At 40.4% G+C, this 17,654-nt stretch overlaps 1 long non-coding RNA gene across 2 annotated transcripts in view; it reads left to right on the top strand.

The window, feature by feature from the left end:
- Positions 1-17,654, top strand: part of LOC119254867 (uncharacterized) — a 324,898-nt gene that overhangs the window by 86,541 nt on the left and 220,703 nt on the right. For both annotated transcript variants that reach the window (XR_005127396.2, XR_008553669.1), the window contains exon 3: positions 5,400-5,547. This is a non-coding gene — a long non-coding RNA (uncharacterized LOC119254867). The remainder of the gene's footprint in view (positions 1-5,399; positions 5,548-17,654) is intronic.

The raw sequence follows: 17,654 nt of genomic DNA, 5'->3' as shown, positions 1-17,654 counted from the left end.
GAAGTGTCTTGCCTAGGCTCATGTGGTTAGCTCCCGATGTGGGCAGGACCCCTGCTCTTCTTATTTATGGAAAATTTTCCTCTAGGTTTTTGTGGGTACTTGTGTCTCTGTCTCTTTGTCTCCCTCTCTCATATTCTCTTTCATATGCACACAGACACATGTAAGTCTTACTATTACATATATTAAGGTAAGAAAGCAACCAAATGGATTATTTAAATTATTGACAAGGTATGCATGTCTGAATAACTTAGTCATAATTTACAATTCATTAAAAGTTGAAAGGTGGTAGGAGAATATGAATGGCATTGGGTAGCTTCCACTGTGCAAATACACCAGGAAATTCCAAGTCAATTTGGTATTTATTGAGTACAGGAAAATCTCTGAAAGATTAAATCGAGTTTGAGACATGGTGTATATATTATATAGCTTGTGCACATACACACACACACTACATTTTAAGAGAATGACACATTTACTGGGCTGCTGCTCTGCATCTCTGGGGGTACCATTCACATGAGGTAGGAGGTGAACAGGAACCCCTGTGGAGCTGTATAATGTGTATTGCTGGACATTTACATTTGAATATGTCTGACATGTGATGTGTCATCATGTAAATGTGTAATTTCATCAGACATGTTTTAAGACTTTAAAATTTGCTAATCACAAATGAATTCTGATATATCATTTATAAACAGCCAATGAGTCTTGCCAAAAAACTAACTGCTGTGAGAAAATTGATCTAATTTGAATTAGATGAAATCGGTAGATCTGACAAGACATTTTAGAGGTTGTTACTTTAGAATAAGTAGACGTAATCCATTCTACTTGTTGGCAAGTCCCCAAACAGAACCCAAGCTAAGACAGTTCTCCCCTTGGCATCCACTGTGATGTCTGGACTTTATAATATTAGTCAGTCTTGAGTCATGGCAATGTCTCTGGAAGGAATCCTGCAGGACCTTGTGAATATCTTGATGTGCCCACTCAGGTGATCAACATACACCCAACAGGCCATTATTGCTAATCAACCAACAAAATGTCAATTAGGTCCTGATATTTTGTTGACAATAGCTATGGTTCTTGTCTAAGCCCACTTACTTCAAAGAGAATTTGATAAAAATTCTCTAATACAACAATTTTAGAAATTGTTTTAAAAATATCACAATTCCCTAAAAAGATGAGAAAGGTGTGCTGTGGCATTGAGTGCATCTCATAGTTGTGTCTCTTCTCTGCTGGTTTGGACACTGATGAATATAGTCTAGGCTTGCCAGGAGTCACTAAATGAATTCTGAAAATGCAGTTGATACAGTAGAAGGCAGAATCAATATATAGAGAAATTGCTACTCAGTGCCTTAATTTGAGCCCCTGGATCAAACCACACCTGATGCTGTACCTCTTGCCCATGAGTTTTGAATTATTAACAACATTTAAACCCCCACCCAAAAAAAAAATTTCCATTAAGTTCATTGGCTGCATCAATCCTTAACACAAACAAATATTTTGTGGTCTTCAGGCATAGGGATATTCAATTTTTTTTTTTTAAGATTTGTAAAGTACAATGAATTTGAATATTTTTCTTTTATTATTAAAATACCTGTCTTAAAATTTTAAATTAAAAGGAAAATTCTTCTTGAATCCCTTCAACTAAATATGACCTGTGGCACCTTTCTGATTCTCATAGAAATTGGTATCACTTTTGTGGTAATATTATTTGCGTGCCCTCCCTATCACCATATACAATTTTAAGACCCTTTTGAAAGAGGACAGATCTTGCACATACTTTAACACAATCCTCTTCTACACACCAGTATATTTTAACAGAATATACTTGAAAGCACGAGTGAATGCAGGTAACGGATATGTGAAGTTCAGAAAGAGAGCCGAAAATAGGGTAAAGAAATGAAACGTAGTGCCAGTATTTATTGATACTTGAAATTAACCTTATTTATTAGTTGATCACCCATTAATGAAGGGGGGGGAGACACATATTACACCCCCAAACAAGAGTTAGCCCTTGTATAAGGTAGGTTTGGTTTCAAAACCATTCAAAAACTTATACGCACAAGGACACATTCATTTACCCAAAAGTTACTTTAAGAAGATGGCAAATTCTCTTTACTTTGTCATTTATTTGTGTCTATTTCTTGCACTAACCTGGCAGCTTCTTAATTTCTATCCATAAGGCTTGATAATTAATATTTATTGAATGAATGATTATAGTATAGAATGAATGAAAGCTTCCCCCCTTATTTTCATTGCTCATTTGAAGCACTTGTTTATTTTTCTTGCTGCTCTCTGACTGTTTTTGACTGTCCATTGGTTGGCACATCACGGGATGTGTGTTTGGGGTGAGGGCAGAAGTGGGCAGGAGTGCAGAGTACTGTGAACCTTGGATCATTCCGGAACATTTTAAAATCAAAATATTTCTGCCTCTTTTTTGAATTCCCTGAGTGTGATCACAGGTTTGTATATTGCTTTTGTGTGTTATTATATATCCCAAGCAGAGTATTAGAACACAGACAGATGTCTTTGACAGTGTGCATTTGGGTGCATCAGTTAGGAGGGGTAGATTAGGAGCCTGTGCTCTCTGAGTTGTCACAGAGCTGCTTTGCTCACAGGGATCCTGGCTGCGTCTGTGTGTAGGAACAACCAGACAGCAAAACAGTTTGCTTGTCTTGGCCCCTCACTATCTTGGAACATTCCATAGCCCAATCAGTTGTGTAGATTTGGCTCTAAATTTGCCCAAATGCAGGCAGCTGAGCACTTATGCACACACAGGCACTTACATCTCACTGTACCCGGCCTGAGCATCTTGGGGGTGCAGCCAGATTCTCATGGTCAAGGACCTGCATGGATGTCATGGGAGGCAGAGAATGGGTTAAAGGTGTAAGTTCTGGAGTCAAATTGTCAGGGTTCAAGCACCAGCTCTGTCAATTACTAGCATGTGGCCTTGAATAGGATATTTGCTTAATACTGTGTGCCTCACCTGTAAAATGGGAATAGATCTTATCTCAGAGGCTCTGAAGAGCATATAAAATAACCATAAAAAATGTTTTGCCTAATTCCCACCAAATAGTAACTCTTAGTAGTCCTTGGCTATCATCGCCATCATTATCATCACCAAAGTCATCATCACTACCATGCCTCCCCCCATCAGCAGCAGCAGCAGCAGCAGCAGCAGCAGCAGCAGCAGCAGCAGCATTGATATGAGCATCATCTTATGAAGAAGAGCTACTCTGATAGGTCAGAGGAAGGAGTGTTGAATTTGGATGAACATAGATAACGTGTGAGTCCAGATGAACTCTAATTAGGGATGACATGCAAATGAAGTTAGAGTTGGGGTCTAAGCCCCTGTGGATGCATTTGTTTCTCCTTGGGGAGTGGCTAACTAGATGTGGTCCCAAAGGACCAAGCCCAAAGTGGAATCATTTTTGATCACCTGAAATCATAAAATCAGAATAGCACTTGCATGACTTACTATGTGTAACTTTTTAATTGTGAGTTGTAAATATCATCTTCATGTGAAAAGACATGCATGAAAAAGTCACAGTGTTTTAAAAGGCGAGACACAGGGAAGCAAGTTAATGAGACCATCAATGATACAGGCATCATATATCAATACCTACATCTACAGCTATATCTAGATCTGTATCAATTTCTGTGGCTGGCTGGTTAAATGTATATATACCTTTGTCTCTGTTTCCTGGTTCCTGTTTGTTTTTTCTGGATTCTCTTTTCTAATATAAATGTTGGAGATCTCTGTCTTATCCTTCTACCTAATTTCTTTCTACTCTAGAAATGGCAGCAAAACAACTCAGGGAGATCTGCATTCTTGAGTGAGCTACTGCAGGGGTACATGCTAGAATCTCTGGTGGGTGCAATTGGGAAATTTGCTGCAGGAGGCAGAGTTTGAAAAAAAAAATGTGGGAGCAGGTTGCTTCTCTCTGCCCAAAGTCTGAAATGGGTGGAAGGAATATATCAAAATAAGTTCTCTGAATAAGCCACAAACTGGAAGCCAGCCTTGTATCTTTGCAACTTTTTTTTTTTTTTAACTGAGTTGTCCCTAAATGGGAAACAAACTGCAATGATCTGAGGATGTTAACTTCAGGGTCTACGTGTCCAATTTCCCACCTGCTAACAACGCGCTGCCTGAGCCTCAGGTTGCTCCAAGACTGAGAGTCTGCACAGCCTCTTCCACTCCCCTCAGTCCTTGGGGAGGGGCCTCCTGCTACTCACCTCTCAGGAGGGATATTTGAAAAAAGGAAAGAAAGAAAATGTGAGCTGTGGGGACAAGGAATAGGAAAAGTCTAGGTTCTCACTGGCATAGGAGCAGCTGATTCACAGGGTTCACCTTCTGGCTTGAAGGGAGACCATGGCTTCTGAGTCCGCTCATAGGTTGCAGTTCTGCTGGGTTTCACTGCTTTGAAATATTTTTCTTTTGACAGAGCTGAAAAATACCCTGTTCTCCTTTTCTGTAGGGTCGTGTTCCCTTTTAACATGTTTTGCTCTTCTTTCAAAGCATGGTATTTTTTTCTTCATTTCTGTTTAAGATCTTTGTGGTTTCTCTTGTTTTCTCTTAAAGTGTGAGTGTGTGTGTGCGTGTGTGTGTGTGTGTGTGCGCGCGTGTGCACATGAGTGCATGCGGTTGTCTGGATAAAAGTATAAAGGGGACTAGATCTAAAAATTGGCAAAATCAGAGGCCTCCCTGGTGGTGCAGACGTTAAAGTCTCAGCACCGTGAAGCTATCAGCAGCCACTGCAGCATGAGTTTGATCCCTGGCCAGGGAGCTGACTCATATGGCTCAGCAGACCTCTTCTGTCTCACCCGCTGCTCCCTTCAGCAGTGTATTTTAGTAGATCTGCCTGTTCTGTTTCCCGCTCTGTCTCTACTGAATCCTCTCACCCTCCGCACCTCTGCCCTACACCCCAGTTCTTGTATGCATAAACAAATAAAAATGAATCTTTTTTAAAAAAATATTGGGGAATCAGTTGTGTTCCAAACAAGTCATGCCCTCTAAGCCAGTCTTGCTGCCGTGTGTCTGGAGACACAGGGCCTCAGTGGAGCAGCTGACCTGCACCCCCAGTGACCCAGAGCAGACAGTGTGCCTCCCTCTGCTTTCTTGTAGACTCTGTGAACTGAGGTCATGGTCTCCGGGCCAGTGATGTTTCTCTGCTTCCCAGTGAAAGTCGGTCGGAGATGGCACCTCAGCCTGGTGTGGCGTTGGCTGCAGGCGGCGGAGAGTCGAGCTCTCACTCTAGCACAGAGCAAGAATGTTATTTGTGCAGGTTGTGATGAGCAGAAGTGCTTATTAGGTGTACCTTGTAAAACCAGTGCCTGATTTAATCACAATGATTGTCTTTTGTGGTGGAAATCAAATTACAGAGCTTCTGCTATGTAAACAGGTAGACCTTGGAAGTCCTGCCGAAAAGGACAGCAGCTATCCTGTATGCCTGGAAACACCTGATTCCTTCTTGGTGGAGAAGAATTTGAAAAATCTGGCATCACAGCATTCTGAGGCAGCTGGGGAAAGAGCAGGACCTTTGCTCCAAGGTATCTATGCCTGAATGTCTGTCTGCCTGTCTCTCTCTCTATGTATATATACACAAAGATATTTATGTATACATGCTAACATTGGAGCACTACATATTTATACACATATACATGTATTTATATATACATATTAATGCTGGGGCATTGTGTGTGTGTGTGTGTCAGGGGATGTGTATACACATACATTTCTCTCTGTCTCCTGGGTCACTCCCTCAAGATGAAAACTAAACACAAAGCCAAACTAACTCGTAATCACTTTTCCTATTCTGGAAAATTTTTACAAACTGCTTTAACAAGTTAGGATTCTCTTGCATTTGTTTCATGCCTTAGGTCCAGACTTCTGCAATTGTGATTACTGTGTCTCTCCCTTCCAAGGCCTAAGTAATGCATTTCATAGGTGCCTGAGCAAGAAGGCTTAATTTTTGTTTTAAAACTGTATGATGGTAAAGCTTGGAAATGTTATTCTTAATTCAAATCTAAGTAAGTCATTATTTGAAATTTTTTTTTTCTTTTGTAGGCTTGAGTGTACTTCCAGGTCTATCAAAATCTTTATCATAGCAACTCTCAGGAAATTTCTGAAATCTAAAATTTGAGGGTCATTTTCCTCCTTTGAGATTATTTGAAAACATAATAGAAGGTTTTTTTTTTCTTTTTTAAAAAAGAATACACATACCTGCATGACATTTAGAATAATTACTATGATTTACACAATCTGGTAGAATTTATCAATTATCTCTCTTTAGCAAATGCCCTGATGAATAAATGAAGTTCTGTTAGATTCTCGGGCATCCTTTGGGACCTGTTAGCTGAAATGTTATTTGAAAAACTCTCTATTAGGGGGCCTCCCTGGTGGCGCAAGGGGTTAAGCACTGCACTATGAAGCAAAAATGTGACCTCTGAGCACGATTTCAATCCCCGGCCGGCCAGAGAGAAACCCACATGGTGAAGCAGACCTCTCCTGTCTCGCCCACTGCTCCCCTCAGCAGTGTATTTTGGTCAATCTGCCTGTTCTGTTCCCCACTCTGTCTCTGGTGAATCCTCTCACCCCCCACCCTGGCATCTCTGGCCTGTACCCCAGGTCTTGTGTGCATAATTAAATAAATCTTTTTTTTTTAAAAGAAAAACTCTCTATTAGGTATCATGCAAAAGGAAAGGAAGAAGATGTAAGCGTGAAATAAATACCAAATATACTCATACTCAAATATAAAGGAGATCAAGAAAAGACACAGGAATAATAAGTTTCACCGAAGTAGTGCTTTCAGCTCTTCATAATTTTATGCTTAGAAGACACGCACTCGCTGCCCAGATTGACTCCAAAAGCATTGACTGTTCATGGTGCACGTGCCTATACCTCAATTTCTACCCAACCCCCTGAATAATGTGAATTTTCTAAGTGTGAAATTAAGTTGAGTGATGTATGTACTGTGGTAGTGATAAGTATGCAAAAGCATTATGTCATTTTCTTGATTTTTCTAATAAATGCCTGTTTTGTTTGGACCACCAAGAGACAATCATTTGAGATATGGGTAAGTTTTTCACCCTGTTGCCATGCACATAGTTTCTGGTTTCTTCCTTAAGAAGCCTAACTTTTGACCCATTTGAGATGAACTCTTCCTTCTGAAAAACTTTACTGTTAAGAAGTGATGGATGGTTTTAAGATCTTTATCAAAACCCGCTGTATTCTTAACAATTTAAAAGCAATGAAAATAGAATATCTCAACTTTCTCCATGCCTCTGGGCTTGATAGCTGTATCCTCTGGCCACAGAGTGCATGAAATCTGACCATCTTTCCAGAATGTAGGTAGAATGACTCTCACATCCCAACCTTTATGTAAGATAATCTGCTCTTGGAATACCATTCTCTGTTCTTTCAAGTTACTTAGTTTTCTTTTTTTGTTTTTTTAAAAAGATTTATTTATTTATGCATACAAGAACTGGGGTACAGGCCAGAGGTGCATGGGGGTGGGAGGATTCATCAGAGACAGAATGGGGAACAGAACAGGCAGATTGACTAAAATACACTGCTGAGGGGAGCAGTGGGCGAGGCAGGAGAGGTCTGCTGAGCCATGTGGGTATCTCTCTGGCCAGGGATCGAACTGGTACTGCAGAGGTTGCAGATAGCTTCACAGTGCTGTGCTTAATCCCTTGCACCACCAGGGAGGCCCTCAAGTCATTTAGTTTTCAAGGACCAAATTAAATGCCATTCTCCACATTTCCTATCTGCTTTCTGTCACAAGAAGAAGTAGTGATTCCTTCTATACTGTTCCCCCAGACCTCTTCATATATCTATTATAGTGTTCATTGTGTTATTATTATTTGTGGCTGCATATTAGAAAGTTCGTTATTTGAGAGCAGTAACAATGTTTTCAACTTTGTGTTCTCATAAGTGAATCCAAAATCAGACATAAACTAGATGCTTCATCAATATTTGTCTCATGGGACAATATATTCAGCAGAAACCTTATGTTCAGGCACCTGATAATCAGTAGCTTTCAAGGTGTCTGCACAATAATGCCCTGCAAAGAATATTTATTTTCATTACAACTCAGAACACACACACACACACACACACACACACACACCTGTTCCTCAAAAGAGCATTTTCCTGCCCTTGGTAGGTAGATGTACATTGATCTGTTCTATTCTTTTTATATTTGGTTCCACTCTGATAACTTGATTTCCTGACCACAGTTTGAGAAATATATCTTTGTGACTTTATGGGCACATCTGTGTCTTTCATTTTTTAAGGCAATCTGCCCTGTGTCTAAAGAGGATCAGATATTCACATATTATAGTCCTCTTCAATCACTCATTCCACTGCAGATACACATATCAAATGTTGTTTCAAAATCATCTTATTATTAAATTTCTTCCTACGCTCTCCTATAGATGATGTTAGAGAGATTAGCAAGTGAAAAGTTTTCTGATTCTAGTTTTTCTTAGCCTGCTTCAGGGTACCATGATAGAGTCTAAGGCCAGAGATGCTGAGGTACTCCTGTGTCCTGAGTGCTAACGGGTAGCCATGATATACTGCGTATCTGAATCCATGAAATAAGGAATAAGGTCCTGAGAAAATTGAAAAAATGATGTTCTTGACATAGTTACATGGAAAACTCAAAGTTTAAAGTTTTAGGAAATGATCATACTTCTTGACTCCAAGCCCACAGAGGAAAGAACATTGAATAAAATCATTTCTGTGATCTGGAAAGTTAACACCACAAATCAACTGGCTAAGACATTTACTGCCCACCATGGTTAGCCCCATGTGCTTCAAGGGGCAGTGAGTCACCCAGCAACTTTCTCTGGAAAATGTATGGTTGGAGGTGGATCTCGCTCTCTTTGAATTGAATGAGTATGGTAGCCTTTTTCTGCCTTCCACCACCTTATCCACGCTTGGTGGGTCAGTGCCCCTGAGATTAGGTGGCCTTCTGAGTAACTCACAGGGTCTCTTCTGGAAATAAAAATGCTTTTGAAGGTTTGTCATGCCTAAGGTAAATGAAAGCACTACATTTTATTATTTGTTAATGGGGGGCTTTTGATAGGTGAGTAGAAACCATCTTTAAAATCCAGTTATCATGTCTGATAATGAGTAGATGAATGATAAAGATTTTTCAGAAATTATTTGAATTTCTTGACTCAGTAACATTTTATTCTCTAGAGCTCTGCTTTCTAATATGGTAGCATCAGCCACATAGGGCCAGGTGAATTATAGCTAATTAAAATAAAATACCACATTTCAAATGCTTCATATCCATTATTGCAAAAGTTTCTATTGGACATTTGATTTGATTTATTTTATTCATTTGACTTTCTTGGTTACTTGTCTAATTGTTGAAAAAGAAAATGGCGGGGGGTTGAAATGTGGGGGAAACTGTGATGGCACTCGCTCCAATCTTCTCTTACCACCTGACCTGAGTTATAGATGCTGTGGGTCCATTCTTCTTCCTGACTCACATCTCTCCATTCTTCTTCCCAGCTTCCAGAGTTACCATCCTAAATTCCGGGTCAGCAAAAGTTATTTTTTTCCCTAAGCAAACTCTGAGCTTCCCCATTATCCACAGAGTAACTTTGATTCTTCTTGGTTTGGATCCAACCTGGCCCACATATCAGCTCCTGGTCTATACTAGCTCCTAGTCTATGCTCCAGGTATGCTCTGAGCCTCCTGACCACCCAACCACCTTCAGTCCTTTGCTCACACTGTTCCGTGGAGCACCATGAAAGATGTTCATACCTCTTGGGTCAGAAAAAGAGAGCCTGTATCTCTGTATCTCCATCGCTTTCTGCCCAGAACTGCTTGAAAAGAAATACAGAGAATAAGAGGATTCAATTTCATGTGGATTGAGCAATAGACAAATTGGCTAACTAGAGTCCCGTGAGGGTTGGTTCTAAGAAATGTAATTGCAGGTATGTAGGGTGTGAGAGACAGGAGAAGGACTAAAACTAAGATAGGACATCTAACTCAACAGTGCCGAAGAGCAGAGCAGAAGTGTGAGGGAGCACTGCAGGCTGCCAGCACTCCACAGGTCACAGAACACCACCAGGCATTCCTCCTGCTGGAGCTCAACCTCATGAGCCCGTGACTCATTCTTTCCCTCAGCTCATGTGGCACTTAATCCCTGTCCTTCTCTATTCTGTGTCCTCAGGCTGGGCACCGGCTGGTCAGTGTCCATGCCATTATCTTACTCTATCTCCTTGCCTTGCCACATGCTCTGCCCAGTTCAGTCCAGGCCTGGTTTCTGACGTCCAGCAAGGAGGTTCTCGGTAAGTTGCGGTTAGGTAAATGCAACTGTGGGCTAAGAAATGAGTGAAAGGTCACTCCAGGTAGAATGTAAAACATGTGAGATTGTTGAGTACGAAGAGGAATGCAGAACATGTCAGAGTTATTTTATTTATTTTCAAACAGCACAGGGTCTTTGAGTCATCACCACCATTTACCCCACGCTATCCCGGCATGCCTGGAATTCTGAAGGCCGTTTGATCAATCATCACTTCTTTTTCCACCAAAGGGCCTGTTTTTCACTAGAGATAAAACTCTCTTCCCTCATTCTTCAAAAGGAAGTTTGAAACATGGAAAACAAAAGTCCCTCTTTTTGACTTTTCTCCTTCTCTTTGTCCTGAGGTCAGTATGAAGCGAAAGAGAATTTTGGAGACTAGAGCTGGAAGGGACGGACTCTGGGACTCTTTCCATGAGTGGAAGGGAAGTTGACCAAAACACACGTGTGGTCAAGGAAGCTTAAAAAAAGGCTGATTTCTAAAGGAGAGAGAAAAAAAAAACATTCATTAAACTTTCAATAAGCTGCTTTTTTTCATAAGGAATCAGTTGATTTACTTACCAAAAAAAAAAAAAAAAAAAATTGGAGTTTGCCAGCACAGGAGAAGACAGTGTTCTCTTCCAAAAGGATCCTTTGATAGAAGGAACACGAAAATTCCAAGAAAAGTTAGTTAGAAAGAACAGTTTATTCTCACTGGTTCCTTCTCATCACATCAGTATTTATTCCCCCCAAATGCTCTTTATTTATTCATTTAAGCCACCGTAGGTGTCTACCTGTGGTGAGGGTATAAAAAACTTTTCTTGCCACACAGACCCTTTGGGTTCACCAAGCGGAGGCCTCAACTATCCTGTTAAATTCTCAGGACTCAGAAACCTAATGTCTGCTGAGCCCAACAGGAGGGCTACAGCAAGAAGGCAGAGGCCCAGGCAGTGAGGTCGGAGGCCTCTTCCCATGAAAAGCTCTGCCCCCCTCCTGCGTGAAGGGTTTCACTTCCAATCCAGCCATCAGGAGATAGGACGCGCTGTGTAACTTCTGTTTACTGAAACTGTAACACATATTCATTGTAAGCTACAATTATCCACAGTTTAGTCTGTTTATGAAACCGTTTTGTGGTTATTTATTAAAAATAAATTTATGTGTGCTTATTGAAGCTATATTTTGGCAGGCGAAGGAGGCTGGCACAGATGTGTGAGTCCACAGCCAGGCTCCAGCCGCTCTTTATGTCGTCATATAAAAACTTGTCAAATAATATTTGGTTTGAAATCTTTGGTTGCAAACATAAGGTAGTCATGAAAATCTTCTGTGAACTGGTCTCCCTGAGACAAGAACCTGGGAGTTTGGATTTCGGTAAAGGTGATAATCAGGTTGTTGAGTGGTGATCTGTTTTCCTTTTCCTCCATCCATTTCTACTACCTGTGTTTTGTCCAGGTTCCTTCTATCTTGAAAGAGCTGTCTTTTAATGATTTTTAAAATCTTAGCTGTTTATCAGTTTTGAAAGTCCAAAGCAAATATATTACAATTCAAGAGAGATTACCTTGGTACTCTTTACCAGAGAGCTTTTGAATGTAAATGAATTCTTTTATTTTTATTTCTGGGAACTTTTAAGTGATTTAAATGATTACACTTGCTTTTCTAATGCCTTCTAAGAAGGAGGTTCTTTTTAAAGGGGCCACAGTTGATTTCAACTAACTATGCACACTTATGTGTAAGTTAACTGACCAGAACATGTTGGTGGGATTGTGAATGAAAAAAAAAAAGATATCATCAAGTAACAACCTTGGAATTAGAGAGAAGGAATCGATTATGTATAGGTAGAATAAATAATTCCTTGCTTTGGGTGAATTTGCACAAAGATTCAATGGGAGAAGGAGCAAAAGGAATTTCTGAGACATGATATAGAGGAATTGAAAAAAGAGAGTCTGCTGAAATTCATGCTGTTTCCTTAAATACCTTGGGTATGAGTCATGGCTGAGGTTGGGCTCTAGTTTGCCTTAAAAGAATTCTGATCACAACTGTATAAGACAGTTACACAGTTTATATATCCATGGCCTTCTGAATCTTCATCTCCTTTCTCCACTGGAGTCTGGCTTTGCTTCTGATAAAAATGCCGTTTGAGGGTGCCCTGGGTGGTAGTCCTGTGATTTAGTATTTGTTGTCAAGTCCCATAGTTCAGCTCCTCATATATAATTTGTTGGATGTTTCCTATGAGCCAAGTTTTCTAAGAGCCACTCCTGTAGGAAGCTCATGGAGGGGAAATGTGTGATTTCTCTGAGGGGTCGCCACCCAGTCTCTAATAACTTGAAGGCCACTAACACACCAAAACCTTATCTTGAATTCTTGAATGCACTGAGTGCAAAAATCCTGAGGGCTTTTTAATTTTTATTTATTTATTTATTTAAATGCTGGAAACATTTATTTTATTATTTTTTTTAAAGATTTATTTATTTATACAAGAACTGGGGTACAGGCCAGATCCGCAGGAGGGTGAAAGGATTCACAGAGACAGCAGGGAACAGAACAGGCAGACTGAAGAAATACACTGCTTAGGGGAGCAGCGGGTGAGGCAGGAGAGGTCTACTGCACAATGTGGGACCCTCGCTGGCTGGCCGGGAAGGAACTGGCGCTGCAGAGGCTGCGGACAGCTTCACAGCGTGATGCTCAACTACCTGCGCCACCAGGGGAGGGCCCTGAGGGCTTTTTTAAATTGAGGTAATGTTGGCTTACACTGCTGATTATATTTTGGGAGTCTTGGATCCCCACCTTCCGCCAGTGTTACCTGAGGCAGTTTGGTGTATTTGAATCAGGGACGGGAGTAGGAATGACTGGAGTAGAGCAGAGGGATCTGAATCACAGGGCTCCAAAAATACCATTGCAGGGATTCAAGCAGGGAAGGAAAAAAAACTTCTACAGATGTGTCCCAGAGGGAGCAATCTGAGAGAGTTGAGTGGGAAAAATGTTTGTTAAGGAGTGTTCTTGGGATTGACATCTGTGCACAGAGGCCAAGAAAGAAGGATTTGTCAGAGAGGGAAGGCGATTGGGGTTTGTGCACCGCGACAGCCTTGTTGAGCTCACAGGGAGCAGTGGGTCTTCCATAGTGGTGCCAGAGGGGCAAAGATGTCTGGACACTGATACCTCCACATTGAACCATCGTTGGAAATGAGGCCCTCCAGGATGAGGTCACCTGGGCCCAGGCGGTTCTTTGGGCTTTGGGCTGAGCATATCTTGAAGGGGCAATATCATGCTCAACTTCGGACACCAAGACTTTCCTTGAAGTGGAATCTGAGTGTTGCATTCCTAGTGTTCACTACAAAAACTTCACTTACATTGAAAAATCATGAGGGCAGTTTGGGGAGAATGGATTAGAGAGGATCAAATGTAGGAAAAGGAAGCAGTTTAGTGTTTTTGGAATTGGGCAGTGGGAGATGGCAATATTTTCAACTATAAGGAACTATTGAGTTGAAAAGAAGTGAATGAGTCAAAAGAAGCTTTTGCTCTCGTTCGGCAGGAATACAGCATGGATGGAATGAGGGAAGTTAGAGATCAAAGGAAACCAAGAATGAATCCCAGAGATCTGATATGAGCAAGTGGGAGATACAATAGTGTATAGAAGTGGTGTGTTGGAGGAGAATTGGGAGGCGCAAGTGGTGGAATTCCAGAATTTTCCTGTGGATGTGGAAAGCTTGATGTGTTTATGATTCAACCAAATGCGGACATCGAGTGGAAAGATGGATACATGATTCCGATGCTTAGAAAAGCGGTCTGCCTTACCGCTTTATGTTGTTGCTCTTGTTGGCACAGAACCAGTTGCAAGTAATAAACCCTAGGGAGGGAATGTGGTCAAAGGGAAGGAGGGCCAGCAGAGTGCCCTAGGGAATGGCCTCTGCTGGAAATGAAGGCGTAAACAAAGGAGAATGAGTTGCTCTGGGAGAGAAGTAAAACCAGGGCAGAATGAACTGGAAGTCAAGGGAGGAGGAACTGTCTCCTGAGCATTTCTTGGGATATTAATGAAGAACATTTATCTCATTTATTAATAATGAGACTGAGGCATTTTTAACATATGTCATTCACCCATTTCAGCTGTATAATCCAATGATTTTCTTTCTCCTTTTAGTAAATTTACCCAGTTGTGCAACCGTGCCCACAAATTGGTTTTAGAACATTTCATCACCCAAATAAGATGCCAATAGCAAATCCCTTCCTTGTTTTTGTTTTTCTTTTGCAAAATAGCTCTTAATATCAGTGGCTATTTATTTTTTTTTAGAACATTGAATTTTGGGAATGTAAACAAAATAATAGGCGTTTTAATTTTTTTGGTGCTCATTTATCCTTCAGTCTGATTTGTGATTTGCTGTATAGAAACTTGTTAATGTTATGGAACTAAATGTACTGATCTTTTTCATTCTGGATGTTTATTTTGTTTTTTTCAGATTAGTAAAAATGCTTCTTACCTAAGATTATCAAAATATCTTCTTAGTATTCTTGTGGTTTCATTGTTTACATTTTGGTTTCTGATTCATTTGGAATTTTTTTTTTTTTTTATAGGAACAAGTATGATCCGGTTTTACCTGACTTTACTAACTGTTGACCCGATGTCCCCAAATCAGCTATTCACTCACATCTTTTCCTCTTCATTTGGTTAAATGACCATATCCTGTCCCTGGTTGAATCTATGCCTCCTTAGAATTGTGCTGTTTTATTCACTACCCCTTAGCAATAATACACTTCAATGTCTAGTAGAATGAGATTTTTTTACAGCCTTTGGCTAAGTCTCCATGGGACAGACATGAGTCAAATAATCATTTTCTATCTCCTCCCAGCAACCCACTCGGCCTTACCCTCTTTTTGGCCACAATTGGGCCCTCACCCCAAGTAGAGCCTGCCCATCCTCTGGCTTCAAGTCCATTTATTTTAGTCACCAAACTCTCAAAATAAATCTGGTTCTACAGTCAGACTGGTAATTTGAAAGTTTGCTTTGTTTGCATAAATGTCTAAACTTGCTCACTGGGCTGGTGATCCAAGGTTGGTCAGCATCATTTGCAAGCAGCCCATTTTGTGGGTAACATAAGGCAAACAATATCTGGAGATGCTTGAAAAGAAGGGTTAACTATGATAGTTTTATTGGCTGATGGGTATATTTGTGTTCTCCGGAACAGACTTCATGTGTCATTTCATGTTAAGTTTCATGACTACCTTCCTGGTAGTCAGCAAATAAACCTGGAATTGAAGTTATTTTTCCACTGGTCACTTAATGACATCAGCTATCTTTATTTCATCAGCCCAAGTATTGCTCCAATACTGCAGTGCTGTTTTATTTATTCATTCATTTTCTCGCATACACTAAGGCTTCCACCTATCGGCACTGAGATCCTGAAATTTTGGTGACCGTGTCCAGTGACAGGAGAGGAATTGGCTCCGCAATCAGCTTCTATGCCTCATTGGTCATGATTAGAGCATGATGTCCCTATTCTGACATAAGCTCTTTCTCTGTTGACAAGTGAGCAGTTGTCAATTACCACTAAAGTTATACAGGTAATTGCTAGACTTAGCTAAGATGTAGGGTTGCGAGGCTTTGATCTACAGCAAAGGTCTGGGAGGAATTGTAGTGGAGAAGGAGCAGAGCTGGAGATTGAAGATACTCCTTCGACTCCTGGCTCCAGGAGTTAGTGACATTGTGAAGGGGAGTTAACCTCTCTGAACCCCTGATTCCTCATCTGTGAAATGAAGTGATAATGAACACCTATCGCACAAGATTGTCATGATTATCAGTAACATGTGCAAGTGGGGCGAGGTAGGATGAGAAGCTATAGAATCTGAGTAGTGTTGAGGTTAAGTTTCTAGGCTTTCCTTGACTTGGGAGGGTTCATGTTAAATGAAGGCAAAGTAAATAATGTGATTCTTCTAATCTAAGATGTCATAAACTGTGAAATACATCATCTCTAGTGAGATGTTGCCAGTTTCATCCTCAAGTATAAGACTTGACCTGATTTCTTAGAGGATGAAACCTGGAACAAATCTGTGTCTTGGATGCAATACAGTCATTAGAGAAAATATTAAAGTTTGGGACAAATTGGAGAAAATGAATTCGTGATAACTTGGACCTGTAGAAGCTTTTAAGAACTGGTAAGGTTTATAATTTTCAAGTTATAATAAGTTAAATGCATTAACAAGTCATTGGAGGAATTGCCTTAGTGATTAGTTTATTTATAATTGGCATGTTTTACAGGATTAAAATTATAATAATTGCACTCATTAGAAATCCATGTCACCTGGACCCCCCCTAGAGCTTGAGTCTGTTATTTAGGGACCCTGTTCAATTTTTCACAGGAGACACTGATGTACCTTTCAGACTCTGGGTTTTTACACTTGTATTTATTGTCTCTATTGTCAGTCAGTGATTTCTTCACTTATACTTGGGTGTGTGTGACTGAAGTTGCAAGGAGTGAGTGAACAAGGAGAAGAAATTAGGAGAGTAAGAACAGAGGCTTGGGGGATTCCCATGAAGTGGCTGGGAAGTTGAGAATGGAGATAGAGGAGGTCGTGGGAAGGAGTGACACTGGAAGGAAGTACAGTTGACAGGTCAAGCAAGTAGAAGACGTCAGAGGCGACCTTTTTTAGGGACATTTTGGTGGAGTGATGGGGTGTGAAAGCCTAATGTGTGGATTTAAGAAAACAAGGTGTGTTACACCTTATTGATTATTCTCTGGAGGAATTTTCTTATGTATGGGAGTGATGAGGCAGGAATTGGAGGGGGTAAGTCTATTGGTTGATTTTGTCATTGTTCTTTCTCTTTGCTCCAGATTGGAGAGACTGCTGTTCTGTGCATCTCCCCCTGGAGTTCTTACTTAGAAGAACAGCTCCTGAAATTTTATTGGAGTATTATCTAAATACTTGGAAACTACTATTGGCACTGTTCTTCTCTATTTTTAATATTATGTGAAAACTGATAATGGGTTAACAATTATTTGGTGAAATAATTAGGGCAAAATTTAAAATGTTCTAATGAAGAGGGTTCCCAAATATAGTGGCCTGAAAAGAAGTTTTTGGTTTGTCATACATATAACCAGAAACCATGTTTCTGGTCTAATCTGGTGGGGAAGTTCTGAAATCTGCATGCCCTAGGGAACTTGGGGTTCATCCACCTTGTCCTTCCACCATTGGATCATTGTCTTTTTCTCCTTGAATAAAATTGACCCTTGATTTAAATATATTTCCTGTTCAGGATAAGAATGAGATCTGAGAGGGAAGGGCATTTCCTTCTAGAGAAACAACTTGGATGTCGTATACAGATGATTTATACTCAGATTCAATTGCAAGGGAAGGTGAAAATGTAGCCTC

The sequence above is a fragment of the Talpa occidentalis genome, unplaced genomic scaffold (assembly GCF_014898055.3).
Source record: "Talpa occidentalis isolate TD23 unplaced genomic scaffold, MPIMG_talOcc4v2.1 talOcc4.3, whole genome shotgun sequence".
NCBI lineage: Eukaryota > Metazoa > Chordata > Mammalia > Eulipotyphla > Talpidae > Talpa > Talpa occidentalis.
This window is presented reverse-complemented; position numbering and strand designations above follow the sequence as displayed.